A 9,809-nucleotide genomic window follows, 5' to 3' on the forward strand; every position below is an offset into this window, starting at 1 on the left:
AAGAGGAATTAAATATCAGTCACATTGTTTGAACTCCTGGATCAAGCTTCACCTGAATCTAGAATTACCTTTTACATTTTATTTTATTTTATTTTATTTTATTTTATTTTTTAGACTCAGGGGATACATGTGCAGATTTGTTACATGGCTATATTGTATGATGCTGAAGTTTGGGCTTCAGTTGAACCCATCACCCAAATAGTGAACATAGTACCCAATAGGAAGTTTTTCAACCCTTGCCACTCTTCTTCCCTCCCCACCTTCGGAGTCCCCAGTGGCTATTGTTTCCATCTTTATGTCCATTTGTACCCAGTGTTTAGCTCCCACCTATAAGTGAGAACATGCAGTTTTCTGTTTCTGCATTAATTCACTTAGGAAAGTGACCTCCAGCTGCATCCATGTTGCCACAGAAGACATGATTTCATTCTTTGTTATGGCTGTGTAGTATTCCACAGTGTATATGTACTACATTTTCTTATCTGACCCCACTGCTGATGGGCACCTAGGTGGATTCTGTGAGTCTTTGCTATTACAGATAGTGCTGCAATAAACATGCGAGTGGAGGTATATTTTTGGTAGAACAATTTGTTTTCCTTTGGGGTTACTGGGTCAAATGGTAATTCTATTTTCAGTTCTCTGAGAAATCTCCAACTGCTTTCCACAGTGGCTGAACTAATTTACATTTCCACCAACAGTGTGTAAGTGTTCCCTTTTCTCTACAGCCTTGCCAACACCTGTTATTTTGTGAGTTTTTAGTAATAGCCATTTTGACTGGTATGAGATGGCATCACATTGCAGTTTTGATTTGCATTTCTCTGATGATTAGTGATGATAAGCATTTTTTCATATGCTTCTCAGTTAGTTGTGTATCTTCTTTTGAAAAGTGCCTGTTCACGTCCTTTGCCCACTTTTTAATGGGATTGTTTACTGTTGATTTAAGTTCCTTATAGATTCTGGATATTAGTCCTTTGTTGGATGCATAGTTTGAAAATATTTCTCCCATTCTGTAAGTTGTCTGCTTACTCTGCTGATAGCTTTTTTTGTTTTTGTTTTTGTTTTGTTTTTGAGATGGGGTCTTACTCTGTCACCCAGGCTGGCGTGCAGTGGCACAATCTCAGCTCACTGTAAGCTCCGCCTCCCAGGTTCATGCCATTCTCCTGCCTCAGCCTCCCAAGTAGCTGGGATTACAGGCGCTGTCCACCACACCTGGCTAATTTTTTGTATTTTTAGTAGAGACGGTGTTTCACTGTGTTAGCCAGGATGGTCTCCATCTCCTGACTTCGTGATTCCCCCACCTCAGCCTCCCAAAGTGCTAGGATTACAGGCTTGAGCCACCACGCCCAGCCATTGATAGTTTCTTTTGCTGTTTATTTAGTTTAATTAGGTCCCAATTGTCAATTTTTGTTTTTGTCGCATTTACTTTTGAGGATTTAGTCATGAATGCTTTGCCCAGGCCAATGCTTTGACTCTTTTTATTACATGAGCCAACAAATCCTCTTTGTTTAAATTCAATCTGAGTTGGGTTTTCTGCTGCTTGAAACCAAAGTATTTCTATGTGACATACTAGTGAAAACCCGGGAAAATGGGAAAGCCTTGGTTAAGTTGGGCTGAAACATATTTAGGGGGTTAGCTTGGAACAAACTGAATAAAATTAACCTGGGAAGGGACAAGTGGGATTATGTTGGTACATTTTGAGCAGTGGGGCTTGCCCAGGAAATACTGAGGGGGTTCATAGAGAAGTTCTAAGTGATATTATCCTGGGCAAAGTTCCCATAAGATAAGAGCGAGCAATGATCTGGAGATGGTGAAAGTGAGGGGCTTAGTTTGGAGAAGAAACAGATATCTGAGACGTTATCAAGCAGAAAACACGAAGGAGAGGAACATGTCAGGAAACTGGAGTGTCAAGAGCAGGGTTAGCACGGAGCTTCAATAGGGGGGTAAGGAGACTAAACCTTGTCTTCTAGGCTGCAGGGGGCCATGGAGAGGGCCTAAGGCAGAGGGACAAGAGTTATCAGAGGTGAGGTCCAGGAAGATCACCCCCTCTGTATGTGTGCCATGACTTGGGCTGGTAGGGGTGAGGCCTGCAGAAGGCTTGGAGAGGAGAGGAAGCTATCAATGCACTGATCTTTGTGAAAGATGACAAACCTGGACAAGGAGGTGGCAGAAGGCATGACTCAAGGCTGATGGGGTGCAAGGGGGCTAGAGCATAGCCTGGAATGGCAGACAGGGAGAGGAAGTCAGAGGGAGGATGAGCGGGTTGGATGTTGCTTGTGCCTCAGAGGTCCTACATAGCTTCTCCTGCCAGAAATATAGCCCAGCACTCATGATCTATCTGTCATACACCCTGCTCTCCACCCCTTGGCTGAAATCTGGCAGCCACCCACATTTTTAGGGCAAAAAACAAGTCATCATGTGACCAGAGCCAAAGGCTAGGCTTCTGTCAACTCCCAGGTCCTGAGCCTACTAGCTACTCACCCCTGGCCATCTTGCCAGTGTGATTTGTGGAAGCCAACATTCTTGGAAGCTTCCACCCAGTAGTCCTAGTTTTTCCCTTAAGAATCCCACAGAAAACTTCAACTGTAAAAAAAAAAAAAAAAAAAAAAGGCTTGTAAGTGGCCCCCAGTCCATTAGTGTGCTGGAACAGGCTGGCACTGGCTCTCAAGAGTAGATTGTGTATATCACTTCCCAACTCTAGGTTTGGTGTCACATTAGCAGCTTGAAATTGGCCATGATGGGAGTATTTAACATTTACATGACAGAAATTGGCAAATGCTACAAATCCCACTTTTTCCCCTGAGAAGCCAGTTGTTAAACACTTCCCAACATACCATTGATCCTAAACCCCAGGCTGCAGAGTTACTATAGCAGATCTCCTTGACCACTGGTACTTGCCTAAGAGACCACCAACATTATCCAGGCCTGTAGGGCAAGACTAGAAGGCTCCCTTTCAAACTCCTTGGGGAAAAAAAATCTTCAGGCCTTTCGCAAAGATTAATTCCCACGTGTCTGAAGAGGTCTGGGGCTATGGGAGTAGGGAAGGGAGGGTGCAAAGGAGATGGACATAAGGAGACTGTCTTTATCCAAGTCCTTCCTAACTGCTGTCTTCCTCCAGGATGCCATCCTCCCACGCTTTCACTTCAGAAACACCAATTAGGCCAGTCTTCTAAATCTGCTACCTCAGTCTGCAACTCTTCTTAGCTGCATTCACTTTCAATCTTGTAGCAGTTATTTGTCTTATCCTTGTCTTATCCTTGTGAAAGGAAAACAAATCTGGAGCCCCAAAATCACTAAACTACAGGGAAAAGTCAAGTTGGGAACTACTTGGGGCAAACCTGTCTCCAATTCTATTCAAAGTCATCCCTCAGCTCACTGAGATAAATGCATATCTGACTGCCTCCTTTGGAGAGGCTAATGAGAAACTCAAAAGAATGCAACCATTTCTCTCTTATCTATCTACCTATGACCTGGAAGCCCCCTCCCTGCTTCAACTTGTCCTGCCTTTGGCCTTCGCTTCGAGTTGTCCTGCCTTTCCAGACTGATCCAATATTCTTCTTACATGTGTTGATTGATGTCTCATGTCTCCCTAAAATGTATAAAACCAAGCTGTGCCTTGACCACCTTGGGTACATATCTTCAGGACCTCCTAAGGCTGTGTCACAGGTACCTGTCCTCAACCTTGGCAAAATAAACTTTCCAAATTAACTGAGACCTGTCTCAGATATTCAGGGTTCACATTTTGATAACCATGGAGGGATTCTAAGTGAAGATGCCCCTGACCTTTGACAAATCTCCTATCATTGCTTGGTAGCAGCCTGAGCTATCTTTATGGCTCAAACCAGTAGGACAATAGGACAATTTGCTGAGGCCTGGAAGCACTCCCTCCAGAAAATCCCTGATTTCCTAAAATTTGATCGAGATCTAAAGTTTATTTTGCTGTACAACTCTTTTTTTTTTTTTTTTTTTTTTTTTTTTGAGTTTTATTTGCTTGCAACACAAGGAAGACAAGTTTTCCTGCTTCCATGATGATGGAAGACAAGTAATTCCTAGATTTTTTTGGTACTGCAGATGGCAAAAGGGGAAGGAGGTATAGGGTGGAAGTAAGTGAAAGAACATGTGTTTGTTTGTTTGTTCTTTTATTCATTCGTTTGTTTTTAAGACAGGAAGTAAACACAGATCAAGTGCAGTGCATGGTTATTTGGAGTTTGCTGTTTCCCACCCCGCCCCCCGCCGCACCCCGCCCCCCTACCCGCCCCGCCCCACCAGCCTTTTGCAGCTGCGAGGAATTTTAGCCAAATTAGAGAGACTTTGTTACCCATAATTTGGAATTCTCACTTGTTTGTTTGTTTGTTTGTTTGTTTGTTTATTTGAGACGGAATCTCGCTCTGTCACCCAGGCTGGAGTGCAGTGGCCGGATCTCAGCTCACTGCAAGCTCCGCCTCCTGGGTTTACGCCATTCTCCTGCCTCAGCCTCCCGAGTAGCTGGGACTACAGGAGCCCGCCACCTCGCCCGGCTAGTTTTTTGTAGTTTTTAGTAGAGACGGGGTTTCACCGTGTTAGCCAGGATGGTCTGGATCTCCTGACCTCGTGATCCGCCAGTCTCGGCCTCCCAAAGTGCTGGGATTACAGGCTTGAGCCATCGCGCCCGGCCGGAATTCTACTTGTATTTGACCAAGTCAGGTAGAGCTGCTCCAATCTGATGGGAGAAAGACTGGAATAAACAACAAAAAAACCCAACAATATGATCACTGTGCACTCTAATAGTAAGGAGAAATTAAGACCAGCTGGTTATTAAACTTTAGCCAAAACAAAACCCCAATTCAGCTACTTACTTACCTAGAGATGGGTCTGAGGCTGAAGATTGCTTTCTACCATCCTAGAAGCCGGAAGAAAAACTCAAACTCATCTTCCCCGCTCGGAGCAAGCTCAAACTCCATAAAGGAATTAGCTGCCCTCCATCGTCATGGAAGCAGGAAATCTTGCCTTCCTTCTTGGGAGCAAGTAAAAATCCAGAAAAAGCTGGGGGGGTGGGGAATTGTACAGCAAAATAAACTTTAGATCTCAACCAAATTTTGGGAGATCAGGGATTCTCTGGAGCGGGTGCTCCCAGACCTCACCAAATTGTCCTGTCGGTTTGAGCCATAAAGATAGCTCAGGCTGGTACCATGCACCAATGGAAGATTTGTCAAAGGTCAGGGGCATCTCCACTCAGAATCCCTCCATGGTTATCAAAATGGGAACCCTGAATATCTGAGACAGGTCTCAGTTAATTTAGAAAGTTTATTTTGCCAAGATTGAGGACAAGTGTATGTGACACAGCCTCAGGAGGTCCTGAAGATATGTACCCGAGGTGGTCAAGGCACAGCTTGGTTTTACACATTTTAGGGAGACAGGAGACATCAATCAAGATATGTAAGATGAACATTGGTTCAGTCTGGAAAGGCAGGACAACTCAAAGTAAAACCCAAAGGCAGGACAATTCAAAGCAGGGAGGGGGCCTCCAGGTCATAGGGAGATAGATAAGAGAGAAATGGTTGCATTCTTTTGAGTTTCCGATTAGCCTCTCCAAAGGAGGCAGTCAGATACGCATTTATCTCAGTGAGCAGAGGGGTGACTTTCAATAGAATGGGAGGCAGGTTTGCCCTAAGTAGTTCCCAGCTTGACTTTTCCCTTTAGCTTAGTGATTTTGGGGCTCCAAGATTTATTTTCCTTTCACGGTTTGTTGAATGAATGTTGAAGAGATTGGCTATTATAGCTGGAGATGGGGAGGAGATGGTGAGGAAAGATTTACTGACCAATGTGAAATATATTGGAAATGTTGTACTGATGCCCTTATGGTTGATGCAGTCGGCATTTCTTGTGACTGGATCCCAGTAGCCACTGCTTGGTGGGCTCAAACCTCACCACTGTCCTCAAAGGGACCCATACCTCAATATCCCAGGGATGTCAGGCAAACTGAATGTGAATTCTTGACAAAGGAGACAAAGCCACGTAATATTCAGAGGAAGAAAAGATGTGTCCAGAGTGGTAGCCTTGACCTTGGCTACACATTCGAATCACCTGGTGCCTTTGATGCATCCCTGTCTTCTGTGCTGGCCCACAATCTGTCTGTCCTGCTCACATGGCCTTCTTCACATAGTTGTCATAAGGATCCTGTGAACACGGCAATGTTCTATGCATGTTACAAAACTGGTGCACCATGTGAGGGATGCTACAGTTAGTGCCCAGAGTGGGTAGGGGGAAGAAGACAGGTGGCTCCCTGTCCTGGCATCTGAGATTTCTTGATCTTCCTTGATCTTCGTAGTTTGCCCAGCTCCTTCCATCTAGGTTGTACTTGTTTGTGAGCAATCCCAACTAGCTTTAGCTGAGTACCTTGGTCCTGAAAGTGTCAGAGCAAAAGGGTGGAGTGTAGAGATGGGAAGGGCAGGAGGGCAGTGAGGAAGACAGACGTCAGCCATTCTACAGGCTTTGTCCTGAGTTGAGCCTCCAGAGAGCATGGTGACCTTCTTCTAAGGTGCTCCAATCCACCCCAAAGATGGCCCTGCCACAAGGACGGCTAAAGATACGACACAATGGGGAGGATGTGACTCAGAATCCCTGCCCTCCCATGGACACCAGTCCCCAGCCTCTCTGCCCAGGATGGTGGGATACTTTAGATTCCATGTGAAACTGCAAGCTGTGGCTGTTTCACACTCTGCAGGAAATGAGTAAGTACGAGATGCATCCCTGGAAAGGATGGGTACAGTCTTGGCAAATGGAAGAAGGATAGAGAGAGACCTGCACCACAGAACAGAGAAAACAGCCTGCCTGAGTCACAGCAAGTGAACAAAGATGGGCCAGTGCTTGAAAGGTAAACATCAAAGAGATTTCCTTCATCTGCATATAAGAGGAGAGAAATCACTTTTCTCCTATCAGTTTTCAAACTCATTCATTCATTCATTCATTCATCAACACGTATTTACCAAGCACCTACTATTGCACCTATAAAATAAGTACTGCAATATATTGAGGTACTTGAAATAAAACACACAAGAGAGATGAGGAGCTCCCATTCTGACAATGTTCTGCCAACAACAACAAAAAAAGATTCTTCCCCATATTTCCAGGAGCGCAGTCCAAAATACAGGCATTCTTTTGCCTACCAGTTGACTGTGTTCCTGGGAAGAGCACACCTGCGTTAAGCCCAGAAAAATAAAGACCTTTGTGTGGGCATCAGAAAACGTGGGTTCTGGTCTCGAGTCTGCCTGTGGTTCACTAAGTGACCTCAGATGAGATCCTGTTGCTTTCAGTGCCTCAGCTTGTCCCATGACAGTGAATCAGATTATGTCTGGGAAGTGCCCTCCAGTGTGCAATATGATATGTCAATTTTGGCAAACGTTATGCTCCATTGCACACCCCACAGCCTACCTTTTTGCTCTGACCATTGCTGTAGCAGCCAGCTGCATGCGGGTGTAGCCTATGGGCACCTCACCTCACTTCATCTCTCTTGCTTTCTGCCCTAGGACTTCCCTCCCACTGCCAAGTAGGAGCCTGCTCAGCCATTTCAGCACAGGTGGGATCCCATACACCTGGTGAAGCCAGGGAGTTAAAATCCCTGCAACCCCTGACCAGACAACCCCTGACCAGTGGAAAACAGGAGAAGAGTGGATAAATAAACATTCTCCTCTTCCATGCCTCAGGCAGGTAGTTCTAAGGTGGATTCTACACAATTCCTCAGAGGGTTCCTAGCATGACTGAGCCTGGTTGTCTCCAGCAAGTCCCACAGGAACCCTGTGGGTTCCTCCTGAGCCACTCACTCCTATTCCCTGGGATCACTACAAGCAAACAAGTCTTTCCCTCAAGCTCTGCTTTTGGGGGAACTAAAATGAAGACATATGGTCATGTGGCTGTGGGTGGAGGGTGCTGAGGTGACAAGGATCAGAAGACCCAGGGTGGGGTTTACATGCTGGTGCTTAATATATGTGCTAATCCCATTTTATTACATTGATGGTACAATGGATCTGCGTCAATGGGCAGCTCTTCCATCCTGGTCCTGGGAAATCATGAAGCTTGAAATCCCCCATGTGAACACCCAGTTTCCCAGATACCAAGACAAGAGATAACAGTATTTCTCAATTGCTCCAGAACCAGTTGGGGAAAGGTATGCGTTTGGCACATCAAAGAAAGCTCCATCTGGTATTACAACAGGGCTTATTTCCTTGTTTTCTCCCTCCCCATTGGTCCCTCCCTCTCTTCTTTTCTCCTTTTCCCTTCCATCTCTCACTAAGGATGATGACTCAGTACTTTTCCTGAGTGGCTCCCCCAGGGAGATAACTGGACCCATTGGCAGTCTGACCCCTGGCAAAGAGGGCTCTGCTCCCCTCTGGAGAAATCCAGGTAGGAGGGCATGTTCCCTAGGAGGGTGGGCTCCAGTCTATGGACCCTTATACCACACCCTTTGTGCCCAATCTAATCCCACCCCATTTGGCATCTTCCATATAAAGTTCAATCATTTCTGCCTTCAGGGACCTGGCTGGGGTGGCCAAGAAAAAGCTAAACCTTTAGCCTGGCATTCAGGCCACTCACCATCAAAGCCATGCCTGGCTCCACCACCTCCTCATCAGGCACACTAGCTGCCTAGCACAGTCAGAAGCTTCAGTTAAGAGCATCAGCTTGGCTTTCTGACTGACCTGAGATGCAAATCCAACCCTGGGCAAGTTTCTTAACCTCTCTAAATCTCAGGTTGCTAATATGCAGAACAGAGGTTATCATCACCTCTACCCCATAAAGTTTCTTGGAGGATTAAATGAGATAATGTGTGCAAAGCACCTAGCTCCCACATTGACAGCTCAGCACATTTTGGCTTAATATTCTCACATGCGGTTGTTTTGGGGTGAGTGGTGATCGATAAAAGGAGAATGAATGAGGCAGCCTCTAGCATGGATTCTAGGGCTTCGTTGCTTCCTGAACAGCTTATCCCATGAGATAGACTTGCTTCAGAGTAATTCCAGCTGCCCCTGCCTGGTACTTGAGCCTGAGTGTGTGTGCAGTGGAGGCAGAGGGCTGTGGAACGCGGGCAGGGCAAACAGAATCAGGAAGCCTGGAAGCTGGCTATATTCCATTCAAGTACGATGCCAGTAAGGCAAGCCAGGGGTCTGCCTCCAGAGCAGCCTGAGAGCCTTTGGCTAAGGGGATAAGATCAGGCTCCTTAAATAAACAGTTTGTGGTATGCTAGGCAGGATATCAGGCTAGAGAGCGGAATCCAGGCCAACCTCTGCCATGGACTCACTGTGTGATCCTGGGCAAGTAGGTTCCTTATCAGGTCCTCAGTCTGCCCATCTGTTCAATAGGAGGGTTGGACAAGGTCCCATGTCATACTAAGATATTGCATCTTAACAATATCTTACACCTGAGATAGAGAGCAGAGTTAGCACAAAACAGTAGGTAGGAAACTGAAACCACTGAGAGAAAAGCAAAATTGACTTTTTCTCTCCTCTAATCCCCAACCTTTGCCTACCTAATTCTATGCTTTTCATAACCAATGCCCTTCCTACAGGAAGTCCTCTAAGAGTTCATCCCTACACCCACACTGCTATGCTTGGCTGTTTGTGATTCCCTTCCTGTATTTAGTCAGTTATATAAAAGTGAATTTGTCCACAAGCTCTCCTCCCCTCACTCTCCAATCCTACCTCCCAAGGCCCTCCAAGACCCCTCCACACCTCAAAGGCAGGGACTCATCTAATTCAACTCTCTGGTGGCCCATGGCTTAGCACAGAACTCAGTAGCCAACCATCCCAATGTGCCTGGGACTAAGAGTTTCCCGGGACACAGAA

The sequence above is a fragment of the Macaca mulatta genome, chromosome 1, assembly GCF_049350105.2.
Source record: "Macaca mulatta isolate MMU2019108-1 chromosome 1, T2T-MMU8v2.0, whole genome shotgun sequence".
Classification (NCBI taxonomy): Eukaryota; Metazoa; Chordata; class Mammalia; order Primates; family Cercopithecidae; genus Macaca; species Macaca mulatta.